This window comes from Cavia porcellus, unplaced genomic scaffold (genome assembly GCF_034190915.1).
Source record: "Cavia porcellus strain 051 isolate PalLab524CR breed Dunkin Hartley unplaced genomic scaffold, mCavPor4.1 scaffold_26, whole genome shotgun sequence".
Taxonomy (NCBI): domain Eukaryota; kingdom Metazoa; phylum Chordata; class Mammalia; order Rodentia; family Caviidae; genus Cavia; species Cavia porcellus.
In genome coordinates this window covers 7,621,408-7,635,673 of record NW_026947509.1, presented here as the reverse complement: position 1 = coordinate 7,635,673, position 14,266 = coordinate 7,621,408, and positions in this window count along the sequence as shown.

Here is a 14,266-nt window from a genome sequence, read left to right as displayed (position 1 = left end):
ACAAAATCATGTAAAATACCTACAAGAAGATGAATAATGTTACTTATATGTGCTAGGAACTTGGCTAAGAGGTTCCAAGGGCTAGTTCATTTCAGCTGCACACCGTCCCCTAGAGCAGAGAAAGGGAGTCAAAGAGTTTAAGTAACTCACTCAAGTTTCTGCAGTTAGTGAGTGGCTGGTTGTAATTCATATTTAGAGAGTCTTAATCCCTATCCTGGACTTAATGGCTGTAATATCCAGTCTCTTTAAGAAAGGAAAGTACTAATGTCTCACACAGGAATATACGTAGAAAGAGACTCTCCAAACCTACTTCAATAGGCTGAGGAAGGAAGCCCTGAATAATAGAAAAGCTTATCAAGTCCTGGGATAGAAACTTAGTATCATGCATGAATTCTCTAAAAGTTAGCCTATAACTTAATAAAAATGATAGAAGAATTTCTTTTTGTAAAACTACTTTTAAACTTCATATGGAAATTATAAACAGGAAAATTCAGAAAAGAAAGATAATAATGAGGGGATAGAATATTGGATGTATAGTATTTTCAATAATCAAAAAGAGAGGCCCACCTCCACCCCACCTCCAGGGAGGGTGTGGCACTCACAAAATCTCTGTGCCCTCCTTTGCACAGGCTGAGGGTGTTTACTAAGTAAGAACCCTGGTTCCCTGCTGAGTCTCTCAGTTTAACTTCTAAACTTAAGTTGACACAATGTGTCAAACCTAACAGACTCAAAGACTTAGGGATTAGCATATAATAAGAGTTACATATATCATAGACGGAGGAGACAAATGATTCAAGTAGTGGTACCTGGACATTTGAAAGATCATCGGACCAAAAAAAAAACCTCACATCTCATTACTTACAACACACAAATTCAAGAAAATTGAAGACTACATTGCTAAAATATATAATAGTATAAAAGTAATAAAGAAACAATTATTTTGTGATCTCAGAATGTTATGTGTATGACATAAACATAAAAGTCATAAAATGGTGCTAACAAATTCAACTAAAAATATAAGACATGTGTTTCTTATCCAACTACCACAAAAGAAATCAAAAGACAAGAAAATGGTAAAACATAACAACTCGTCACCAACATGTGCTTTGTGTGTTGAAAATAACTCTTACCATTCCAAAGACCACCCCAACCAACAAGCACGGTAAATGGATGCTACAAAGAAGGAGAATTCAGACAATAAATGCAAGTTGCCTTTGATCAAATGAATCTGCTCACTGTCACTCCTAGCACTGCAAATACAGATGAGAAGCATGGGAATTACCAGGTGATGGAAGGCTCTGAAGTTGGATGGCTTGGGAAGCAAGGGCAGGGACACAGGCTGAAGTCACACACAGGTGATCAGAGGGCACACTGCCGCAGCCTCAGTACAGAGCAGGCAGCTCGACACCGTCTGTCAAAAAGCCCTTAGAAATGGACTCCTCGCCTACTGCCACCAGAGAGAGGTCATTTGGTTCATTCTTTCCACCTAAAAGAATATGGTTTGCAAAGCATCTCTTCTTAAGAGAGTTTGAATGGCCAAATAAGGAAATCTTTTCCAAAATGTAAAAAAAAAAAAAAAAAAAAAAAAAAAATCAGTGAGTACTTAAGCAGCTTTTTTCTGAGAGCATTTGCTAAATTTCACACTTTAGAGTTTGATAGACTTCCTTAATAAGAAGGACAGAGGTAAAAGCAGTGGACCACCTCCTCCAACATGCACAAAAGTACCCAAAGGGCTTTAGATTCTTACTGAAGTAGGGCCTAGGAAATCCCCATGGAAGAGTCTGAGAAAAACTTTAAGTTTTTCAACCTTGGTTTGAGGTGACTTCAAACTTAAGAGACCCTGGAGACCAGAAGGATGAAAACTAAATCATCTTTTGATAAATGTCCACTTATTGTGGGCCTTGATGATAAAAAATTATCATTGCCTATAAAATACTGAATACACAACACAGGTAAGTAGATATATAAGAGAAGCCTATTCTATGAATGGAGATTACCCTAAAGAAAAATTAACATCAGACTTATAAAGGCTCGGATATTGAATTCATGAAATACAGTTAGGGCATTTGTTTGTCTTGGTTTTAAAGGATTGAATACATCTCTAAGGAACCACATTTATAAAATGACATAAAATACTTTAACAACAAGTGGAAGTTTAAAAAAATGTACAACTCAAAACTAAATAGAAAGTTTTAACAGAACAGACATAGCCAGAGTCAGTCACTAAATAGATCAGATAAAATTTTTCATAAAACTGTGCTGATGTTAAAAAAGCAGAAAAAACAGAAGTAATGATAAGATGCTAGCAGACTAGAGAAAACAGTTCTAATATAAATGTAATTAGAATCCCAGAGAAATTAAGACAGAATTTGTCAAGATAATGGAGAATTTTCCACAAGAAGGAGACACATCTATGAATAAATAAGGCTCAAACACAACAAGCAAAGAGATCTAATCCCAACTAACTGAAACTCCAGGAAATTAAAGACAGAAAATACAAAGCTGTAAATCAATGAGCAAAAAAGTTTGCCTTCAAAAGAACAACTGCTAGCTAGACAACTGATTTATTAGGCAAAATAAAACCCAGTTATAACTGGAAGATGTGAAAAGAATAAGTATCAATGCAGAATTCAATGTCCATTCAGAAATATTATTCAAAAATCAAACCAAGATAAATATGTTTAAAGAGACAAAAACAGTGATTTGACATTGAGATCTACAGAAATGTCAAACACGTATTTTAAGGAAAAGACAATGATCTCCATACTCAGCCACCGCATCTTTGACAAAGGTGCCAAACACACTCATTGGAGGAAAGAGAGCCTCTTTATAAAGTTTATAAAGTTGGGGCCAGCTAAGTTGGTAATTGGTACAGGGATATGGGTGTAGAGAACGGAACACAATAGAAAGCTAACAACCGACCCCAACACACGCGAACTCTTAGTATATGACAAAGGTGGCACTGTAGAAACACTGGCAGCCAAGAGTCTAATAAAAAGAGGTGACACGATAAAAGCAGACATTTTACGAATGGCAGAAGTTGCAATCGGTGTCACATATATACTATCAATGTTTGGAGGGAGATCATAAATCTGAGCATCAAAAACACAAGAATTTTTGAAGGTCATATAGGAGAGTATACTCACACTCAAGAGGCAAAAAAAAAAAAAAAAAAAACCCTAGATAAGATGCAAAAAGCTATAGACTGTACTATTATTGGTCAGGGCTCCCCAGAAGGACAGAACTGGTAGGATACAGGCGCTCATAGAAAAAGATGTATGAGAAGAGATTTATTAGAGGAATTGACTCACACAACTCTGGAGGGTGCAAATCCCGCCAGAGGCCATCTGTGAGCTGGAAACCCAGGGAAGACAGTGGAATCACACAGTCCAAGTCTAGAGGCGTCAAAACAGCCAGAAGTGTGGTTATCAGCCTGCAGCCAACACCTGAGAGCCTAAGGGGCTGCTTGTATGAGTCCTAGAATCCAAAGGCAGCAAACCTGCGTGTACTACTCATCTTTCTCTTTGCTGAGACAAAATACTCAAAGCCCATGATTTAAAGGAGTAAGATCCAATTTGCTTATGGCTGTCTGCAAGGCAGAGACATCACCGCAGAGCAAAAGCGGCCAGGAAGCAGAGCAGCAGCAGAGTACCGGACAGCAAGGGGCTAGGAAGCAGACACAGACCTCAAGGCACACCTCCACGAGTCACAGACACCCACAAACGGTGCACTCCTGTCTCCAGGGAGATTCCACACACAAGCAAGTTGAGCCCCCCGCTCACTACATAGCCCAGCTCTTCTCCACTTGCTACCCCAGTGCTTCTCCGTAAACCACACTGAATCTCCACATAAAACAACAGCAAGCTCTAATTCCACCTCACATGATACGCCTGGAAACATGACTTCCCCAAAGTTTCAACAGTGCCAGCATTTCATCATAAGTTCAAGTCTAGGGTTCTTCTGAGACACAGGCAGACAGTTAGCCATGAACCTCTGTAGAAACAAAGAACAAAGTTATATAATCTCAAGGTAAAATGGCACAAGCTAAAGGTCCTCAGCCCACAGAGAGAAAGATAGAAAATATTCGAATGTGACAGAGATGCTATAGAAATGCAAAGGCTCACAGCGAATCACGAGCTTTCAGAGCTTCAGGACATGCCATGACCTTCAAAAAGTCAGGTTCAACAGTGAGGCGGTGAGTGCTGAGGTGGCAGGTGCTCGAAGTTGGTAAAAAAATAAAGTAACTGTGCAAAAGAAAGATTCGCCAGCACAAACAATTAATGTGGGTGACACACGTTTGTTCTGGAAGCCCGTGGTAGGGACCGTTCACTCACCCAGCGTCTTCGATGATGCAGGACCGAAGGCCTTCAGTGCTTCTGCTGTGCTGTGGAGGTGAAAGTTTCCAGGACCCAAATGAAAGCTTTTTCTCACTCATCTCTTGGGGAACTGTAACGCATTCAAGAACGTGAGCAAGGCAAGCATATGCTATGACGGGGAAGCCAGGGAGGCCTCTGCGTTGTTTGAGGAATAGTTTTTTAATTATGTTATTCTAGAGGAAAGAGAATACTGCAAGGCGTTAGAGGTTCTTCACATCCCAAACAACATCCATTAGCCGCCTCTTACTGGCCCCATACACCGTGATATAAAGGTTGTGTGTTGGCCACTGAAACCAAACACGTCCATCCAACCAAGGATCAAGGTGCAACAGCTGTGAGAAGATGAAGCTCAGTTCACAAACCTAATTGGTTCCACTATGTTGGGGATATTGGCCATGCTCGTGATCCTGTGGGAAAGGTGGCTCCTGCGATCATGACTATCACTCAATGTGGGGTCCATGATGGGAGGCAAAATTTTGCTAAATGCTTCTGTTTGTGAACCAAGCTTCTTTTGCAAGCAGAAATATTCATGAATGGAGGTATTCCTGTGTTTATACCAATCCTTTGCACAGGTTATCAGAGCTACTGGGTCCCACTGAACACATCACAAGTTTTGGAAAGGTTTCCATATACTAAATCGTAGCCAGAACATCTCTACCCACATGAAGACATCACGCAGCAATGCATAACGGCAAGTGGGGGGAAGCTTTGGTGCTAGGTGAGACCACATTCAAGGGTTTTAACAAATATCTGCTGTTGATGATCTGTACATAACAAGCCATCAGGGCTTGAGAAACAGCTGGAACTTGACAGTGACGGAAAGTCTGTTGGCACTGAGGTGGCAGAGCATGCCCAATGAGCAGCTGATGGACCTGGGGTTCTCCTAAAGCCTCACGCATCCAGGGGTGGACCTAGGGGAGGTGACATGATCACATGTGCTGTTAGGAGGCGGAGCCTGATTGGCGATAAACATAAGCATTTATCTCCCTCCCCGGTTCCCCATCTCTCTCTTTTCCTGGTCTCCACGAGGTGAGAAACTCTCCCCAGCCGTGCCTCCCACAGTGTAGTCTCTGCACTGGAGCTAGTTTTCCACAGATTGAAACTTTTGAAACCATGAACTAAAATAAACCTTCTTTCCTTTCAGTTGCAGTTGTCTCAGCAATGAGACAATGACTTAGACAATGACTAAGACACAGGGGAAGAGGCAATCAAAGAAGCTGAGACAGAAAAAGGAGTGGGTATACCCAAGGTGCAAGAAGGTTCACATCAGAAAAACTGCTGGAGACCCTTCCCGCCCTCGGCCATGGCATGCAGACAACAGAAGACAGGGAGGATGCCATGTAGGAGGAATCCACAAGAGCTGACAGGCAGGCCCAAGGCACTCTCGCTTGCTGCAGAGAAATATATAATGAAAAGATGAAACAAACCGCCAGTCAAAACTCGATTCAAAGCTGAAGAACACTGCGATGCTGAGCCATCGAGGTTCACATCTTCACATCTTCTATCAGCTACTCTGGAGGCCCAGCAGAGGCTCAGCTCCAGCCACCTGAGACAAATTTCAGTTCTGTGTTTCAGTGACCACCTCGCAGTGGTGTGTGTTAATGGTACATACCCACACAGACATCCAGCTTTTCACTTTGCTGTAGTATTCAAACATTAGATCAATTCCAAACTTCAACATTTTATTATAAAATAAAATTTGTGTGAGTTTATTTTGCCCGACTAGAAGTGTTTGCAAGTGGTCTGAGCATGTCTGAGGCACGCTGGGCTAAGCTATGATGTTTGGTGTGTTATATGTATAAAATGCACTTTTGTCTCATAATTTTTCAATTTACTGTGAGTTTACTGGTGTATAATTGCATCATAGGTCAAGGACCATCTATGCACCTTTTCATTTATGTCATTTAAATAGGAAAATCTTATTAACCAAAGAATTCATAAGAAAAGAAATTGTCAAGTCACAGGTAAATATATATACATACATATATATATATGTATATATATTTGATTAAAGGATTATATATGGAGTAAAATATAGGATAAGCTTATGAACAAAAGATCAAAGAAGAAAAAAGCAAGCCTATAAAATGCAGAGAAAGATCTTAAACAAGTCTTCATAAAAAATCGAGTCCAAGTCTGATTGTCTGAGACACTGTAAAAGAAAATATGAGAATAGTAAGTTGTAAGGATGTGGGGCACCCAGTAAACTCTTTCACTGCTAGGAGGCACATAAATTAGTCAAACCCACTGGGATATACTTGTCATTTTCTAGTAAAGTTGAAGATTTATATATTGCATTCCTTAGCAGTTTTATTTCTAGATTTATACCCTATGGAAATGTGTGCTTACAAGTATACGATACCATGCAGGAAAAAAACACATTAATACTTCAGCCCCAAAATATAAATTTTTAAGCCAATTTTTGTTGAGCAAAAGCAGCCAGATCCCCCCATATATACAGCACACGATTCTATTTATATAAAGGACAAAATTGAACCATATCAGTTAGGGATAGATGCATACTGGTTACACTATTAGAACAAGCAGGAAGCGATTACCAGGAAAGCCAAGACAATGGTGCCTCCAGCCATCTCTACCTAGGAAGGCGGTGACCACAGGGCAGGGCTGAGCTGCTTGTGGGAGCTGACAGTATGTTACTTCTTTCCCTGGAGGCCGGTGACATAGTGATTCATTTTAGACTATTTCAGTACGTTGTGCCATTATGCTTTGTTCACTTCTCTTATTTGTATTTCATAGTAGCAGCATTTAAAGAAAAGGGTGATTTGAGAAAAATGTTGAAGGCTAATGACTACAATTGGCCCCAAAAGAAGCTGGTAGTGAGGTGTTTATGAACATTTACCAAGCTGTACATTTAAGACATGTGCACCTCGCACAGGTGTACTCAATAAACTGTTCTTAAAAATTAAAAGAGGGAAAGGAAGCTAAGACTGCAGACTGCTTCTCCCGGGCTGAGGTGGGAGTGGAGGTAGAGGTTAGGACAGTGGTTAGCCCACGCTGAGGGGCAGTGGCAGGAAAGAAGCCCCCAACACAGGTAAGGTGTGAAAACAGTGAGTCACCAGCCAGCAGGTCTGGGCTCCACAGGGGATCAAACACAGAGTGGAAATGACAGTGATGAGCCAGGCAGAGGGTCGGCTGTCCTTTGGAACTCCTGAGAAGGAAATCACAGTGGGAGGCTGTAGGAGGAGGAGGGAGAGATGACTTTACAAGCAAATTAACAACAGATTTATATGTTTAATCCAAGATCTTCAATAGAACCTGATATCATTCAATGAGAGAGAGCAGGAAGGGTTAGAAACATTCAGCAAGGGCGTGAGAACCTCTGGTTACAGCATCCCCCAAGGATGGCAGGGTGCGTGGATGGTCCTTTCCTGCTGGAAATTGGTGGCACATCTCCAGGGCTAAGTATTATCTTTAGCAATTCAGAGACAGAAAAAGAGGCCAACAGTGATGACACTGAATCAAGGTTGACAACCTGCTGGTAAAATTCAGCAGAAATGGGTGGAAATTCGGGTAGAAGTCGCTAGCTTTGCTGAGGGAATGGTAGACAGTGCACACAGGGCACATGAGGACAAGGAGGCTGAGATCCCAAAACATGGTGGATCAATAGGAAACTGGGACTTCTTGGAAAGGTAGGAGAAAAGGCGAGTGGGGAAAAACAAGTGAGACCCGAACCAAACCACCTGTTCCCATGAGCTCCAGTAAGAATAAACAGAGTTTTAATATTTTTGAATATCACAACATAACCTTGCAATTCTTCTTTTTAATATAAAGACATTCCAGAATGGCGTGGGATGCACATCTGTGATCATCCTGAGAAATCATTTTGCATAGTGCATTCTTCTAGGCACAGCCTTGGAAGACAGCATTTTATGGAGACTCTGCCTTATACATCAAGATGCAAATTCCGTGGCATGCAGAAGAGGTGAATCTGCTAAAACAAAATCAGACTGCATCTCAGCAAGTTCCGACAGGTGTTTACCTTTGGACTGTTCTCTAGGTCAGCGGAGGTGGGGTCTGCCTTTGCACTGGAATGAATGGGTTTCAGGACGGCTGGAGGTCGAAGCTCTCCAGTGTGAGGCAGAGAAAGCTGCTGCCAAAAAGGGTCAGAAGAAGGATCCTCCCACCAACCCAGAGGCCACAGCTGACCACAACTGAAGCTCTAGGAGTAACGAAGAAAATGGGAGTGCATAAGCAGCTTTTTGTGTTTAAGGGGCACGTGTAACAGAGCAATCAGAAAAAAAAACTTAATAAATTCAGGCATGAATGATGATGTCCTGGAGGAAGAGTCTCCAAGTAGACTGCATGGTCTGCAAGGCTACCAGAGGAGAAGGAGCACCCTGGGAGATGTGCCTTCGTGCAAACTTCCCTAGGTGAATGCAGCGAGTATGGGGGTCATGATTCCCACTATCTCCTATCCCCCAAAGGGCTGCAAACTGGAAAACTTGTACTTGAAAACGGTGCCACTTTACCCAACTCAAATCAGTGGATGGTCTGAGTTTGGGGGTTCTTTACGTATCCGAGAGACTAGTCTTTGTCTGAGAACAGCTGGCACAAATTCTTTCTCACTCCTTGGCTTGTCTCTGCAGGCCGTTGGTGGTTTATTTTGCTAAATCTTGGAAACAGCCCAAATGTCCATCAGCCAGTGAATGGATAAAGAAGACGGACTTTTTTATACCTGTAAAGTCGAAACTTTTCTAGGTAAATGGATGGACTTTGGGCCATACTCTTAAGTGAAGTAAATCTGACACACATGTTGCAGTGTACCATTGTTTCTTTGATGTGAGAAACTAAAAGTGTAAATAAGGACCAAAATCTATAACAGACAATGTGAAACAGGAAGACGATATCCAAATGGAAAGGCGAATTAGGGAGGTGGGCGAGGAAAGGAAGCAGAGGAGAAGAAAAATAAACAGACAAGAAGGAATAAATGGAAATGAACCTTTTGTAAACAGGAGAAGAGGGGTTGAAGGGAAAGGGAGGGAATAGGAAAAAAGAAGAATCAAGATATATCATCTGCAGGTATTCTCTATGATAAATGTGATCACTATGTCTATTTGAAATGTGCCAATAAACTTAATTTTTAAGAGTTCATGCCAGGAAATGGTATGATTCAAGAATAATCTACTTTGGAACTGGAACGTGATGCCTGATGTTACCTGAAGTCTGTGTGTCCTCCTCTGTCGTCCAAGAGAGCCCGCATCCCCTGAGCTCACCTAAGGCCAGCAGTACAGAGAGCCACAGCGGGCGGGGAGCCAGGCTAGGATGGAACAGTGGGGAACAGTTCTGAATCAATTTCACATTGTCATGCCCAACCACACACAGCCTAAGAACATCTGGCATCTCCTTGTTCTAATTCCAAGTTGTCATATTTTCACATATTCTTGCTTTTTGGTGCCTGGACTGACATGGCTTTTCTAATATGATCTGCGTGCACTTACGAAACTGTTGAGAATTCTCAAGTTGGGACCTTAAATTTTCCCACATACTCAGCCTCTTCTCGTGTGGAAACTGATGATGGGGGAGGAAAAGAAAGACTAAAGAGAAGCAGAGAAAATTCTGAATTAAAATGTAGTAAAACCAGCAAGAAAATAAGTTACTAGGTGGACAAATAATTTGAAATGAGGGCCAGCGATAGAGCAGCAGCTTCCTGGGCACCGTAAGCCTACTCAGAGTGAAGCTCCTCCACGCTTCTTTCGCTCTAGTCTGCTCTCCTTGTTCTCCTGAGCACTGGTCACTCTTTACCATGTGATGTATTCTATTACCTCTCTCACTCACCCTGAATCCTCCACTAGTAGGTGAGCTCTGAGGTTTTCCCAGAGAACGTTATAAAAACTCCACTGCCCAAAACAGTGAGTTGAACACAGAAGCATTTCAAACATATTTGCTGTGGATTAAATGATAAATCTTCATGCGAATGATTTAAAGTATTTTCGATGATCAAAGAGTAATGTTTGTATTTAATTTATCTTCAATTGATCTTATATTTCTAGTATGAATACAAGAATTAGATTCAAACTTAAATTATAACAGTGTTTGCTCATAAAGTCACATTACATAAAGAGGATAAATTGGAATACTTGGCTTTAAAAATGCGTCGGCAGCTGTTAACCATGAATAAATTTAACAGAGGTTTCTTAAGAATGGAAATGATTGGAATTTGCCGAATTATTTTAGAAGCCAAATCAGGTTGATTGATCCGTATTCATAAGGCCCTACTGTCCAGCAGATGCAGTGGTGGGGCACACCCAGTGTCACTTGAGTTGTGATGTTTATTGCAAAGAGTAACTTTAGCAGGATGGGAACCCTAAATAATACTTTTGTCATTTTTCAGTGATTATGATCAAGCCATGTTTAATGATGAAGCCAATATTCTTTATAAACCACTTAATAGATACGAAAATGATAGCTTTGAAAAACCAGCTTGCGTGTGACAATCTCCCTGATAAGTACACCACATACAGGTAGTGAAAAGGCTGAGTAATTTGAGGCATGTTATTGAAGACAAATTATGGGAGGTTCCTTTCCTGGGGTTAAAAAATTCTATGAAAGTATCTCTTAAAATGACTCAAATGCCAAATGAATCAGTTATCCTAGCTTTTTCTCAGAACAGTTTCAAAATATATTGAATTCTTATTGGAATAGGACAAATAAAATATGTTAACCCCAGGATTCTAGAGAGCTTTAATTTGTAATTTTGCTGGCATTTGGAGTCTTGAGCAAAGCAGTGCTTCCATGTAACAGTAAGCACTTAAATTAACATTTTAATTTTTTTTGTTTAACGTTGATTAGAGTATAAAGCGATCATGGAAAAACTTCAAACAGATTGATTAAAGCTTATCCAGTTTCTGAGGTTCACATGTTTGAAAGCTCTGTAGCTCCCTGCAAATTTTAGGATGATTCATCTAACAAAGTATCTTCTCACTGGCTCAGACACATGTTAGACACTCAAGAAAACACCATAGAGACCTAAATATTATGTTACTAAGTTAATGATATGCCTATCTCACAGCATTTGCTGAAATCGATATCTGTGACAGAGTCTGCCCCAGATCAAATAGTGCCCAAGCTCTGGTCCCTAGCTGGGCCCTCCTGAGGGCCTCCCACGCCGGAGCTCATTGTAGGGTCTCGTGTTTGCGGGTAACTTGCTAGCCGGGTAGGCTGACTTCAGCTGCTGCCTATATATTCAGGGATTTCTGTCTGACAGCTCAGTGTCAACTACCATGTTTGCCCATACGATAACAAAAGCATTAGGTTACATGGGCTGCTGAGTGTAGCTCCATAGACATTCTGTAATTCTGTTAGATTATTACCTAGATGACAATTGTGTGCCCAAACTTTGAGAGATTAAAGTGGTACAAAAGGTTGAAAACATGCTGAACACAGTGTGCTCTGATGGCCTATTATGCCATCGGACATTTTCAGAGACGTTTGCACGGCACGATTTTATCAGATCCACAAAGCTGCAGGCTGCAGGCTTCTCAGTTTTAGGATTCTCATGTGAAAATTTATTAAGTTTCTTCTGAATAGCCCCAGAAGACTGAACTAAACCAACAAATGAGAGCTATGGGAAGCCACATTTTAAAGTGAAATAAAGGAGTCTCTCTGCCCATGTAGTGGCTCCCGGGGCACTGACTTGCTTTCCCGTTAGTGTGTCTCTATGGAGTAGGAATGGACAACCCAGTGGCCAGAGATGCCTGGTCTCTGCTGAGTGAAGGGATGGGAAGCCTCTCGGATTTCTTCAACTGCCCGAACCCTGGGCAGGCACTCTAGGGTTAGTGAAGGATGAGGCAGTTGCTCCCTGTCCTGTGGTCCCTGAGGGGTGTCCACTGTCTGCCCGCCTCTCTCTTCTACATCCTCTCGGGGTGCTGGATGCGCGCCCAGCTAAGCTGAGGAACAGTTCAGCCGCAGGCTGCAGCTGCTGCGTGCCTAATGGCAAAGGAGCCCAGGAACGCACGCGCCATCTCTATGGCTCCACGCCCGGCCAGCAGGCCCGCCCAGTTTCAAGTTCAGTTGCCTGATGGGTACTGGCAAGCACTGCTTCTGGGTGCCTTACAAGACTTGAGGGAAACGAGGAACCGTTTTCAAACTGTGCAGTGCCAGCATTAAATGATGTCTTCCTTGCTGGGCTGTGCCCTAGGCAGGGAATACTGTGATCCTGGATTTCATGGCATTGCAGAGCAGCGAAAAGATTCTCAGGAAGGTCTTACCGCACGTTTCTCTAAATGCACTCTGTGGAAACATTGTCCGTGAAAACCCTACCGATAAAAGGGCTAATGTCAAAGAATTTCAAGATGTATTGCATATTGAGGGCTTTTGAGAAGAGGCTTGATGCAAATTATATTCAATGTTCCGAGAAGTCTTATGGCAAAGAAATTTTGCAAACTCAGATTGCGCCGGTAACTTTGCTTTCCCCTTGCTCGGTGCTCATTAATATTTCATAGCATACATACTAGAAAAATTGGTACAATAGTACCATGCCCTCCTTTTTCATATAAAGACATTCAGAGCCAGGAAGATAAACTGAGTAGTCCCAACTGGAAAGCAATCCCTAAAAATAAGTGGAGCTGGGTGTGCTGGCTCACAATACACTGTTCTTTTTTCCTGAAGTATTGTCATCATCACATTCTTGACTTTTGTGCTTTACTTCACCATGCCAAGATCAGGTGTTTGTCCCTCCAGTGATCAGCTCTGCGGGATCTGGCAAAAACCTTGGACTATCTCCACTGTACTTGGGCAATGAACTTGGGGCCACAGCACATAAAGCCAAAAATAGATGCAGCAATCATGTTCTATTCTTCTTTGTTTGTTTGTACTAGGAACTGAACTCACAGCCTCGTGCTTGCCAGGCAGGGGCTGTGTTGCTGAGCTAGATCCCTATCCCTAGAGAAGTTATGTTCTGACAAATCTGAAATTAGCCCAAACCAAAAAGTTATCATATATACTCTATCCTGTGGCTCCCTCTAACACCCCCCTTTTCATGCCAATTCTTTAGGACTCCTTGCTGACAACTTAAGACTGCATCCCGTCAATGGTGCAGAATGATGAGTCCTCCATGCAGCAACCTGGACTCTTCCTCTCAATGGCTCAGTGATATCCAGATACCTCGTGAGGAGACTAACCAATATGCTGAATATATTTCTCTTCCTAATGCAGCGCAGAATATAAGAATGGAGGAGAAAAGATAGAAGCAGTGAAAACATCCATTAAAAACTTAGAAACAGGCATAGATCACACTTTGGACAGTAGTTCCAAGATATATATTAGACAGGCACAAACTTTGTGATGATTAAACAAGTCCTGGGTGGTCAGTATGCACTCCCAAGATCAAACCCCTGGGAAGCCTTCTTCTGGATTTTCAGCACCAGAGATGAAAGAAGTGTAGAACCCTCTTAGGTTTCTCTGAGTTAGTTATTCAGTTATCTCAATGCTCATTTTTGGGGATCATGGTTTGCCCAAACACCGAGAAACACGACTTTTCGTCATGACGTGAACATCTTTGCACAAGACTACTACACTACGAGGACTTGAGTGGCTGCCACCCACTGCCATCGCTTTGCTCCTTAGCAGCTTAAGAAATTGCTAAATGACGAATCTCACATAATAAAATATCTTGACCGGTCTGATTCTTGAAAGATTCTCCACATTCAACAGGCTGTCTGACTCTAAGTCTGTGAACAAATCTAATAAAGAAGAAATTTAATTTTGCTTCCATTCTACAGGAGCAATTTCCATCATTTACTTAGAACTAGCTTCATTTGGAATAAGTTTAATACTAGAGTAACAGTGTAAGGGATAAAAATATGTATATACCATTTAGAGTGTATCCATTTGTAAATTGCATGCTGAGTTGAATCTCACCACATCACATA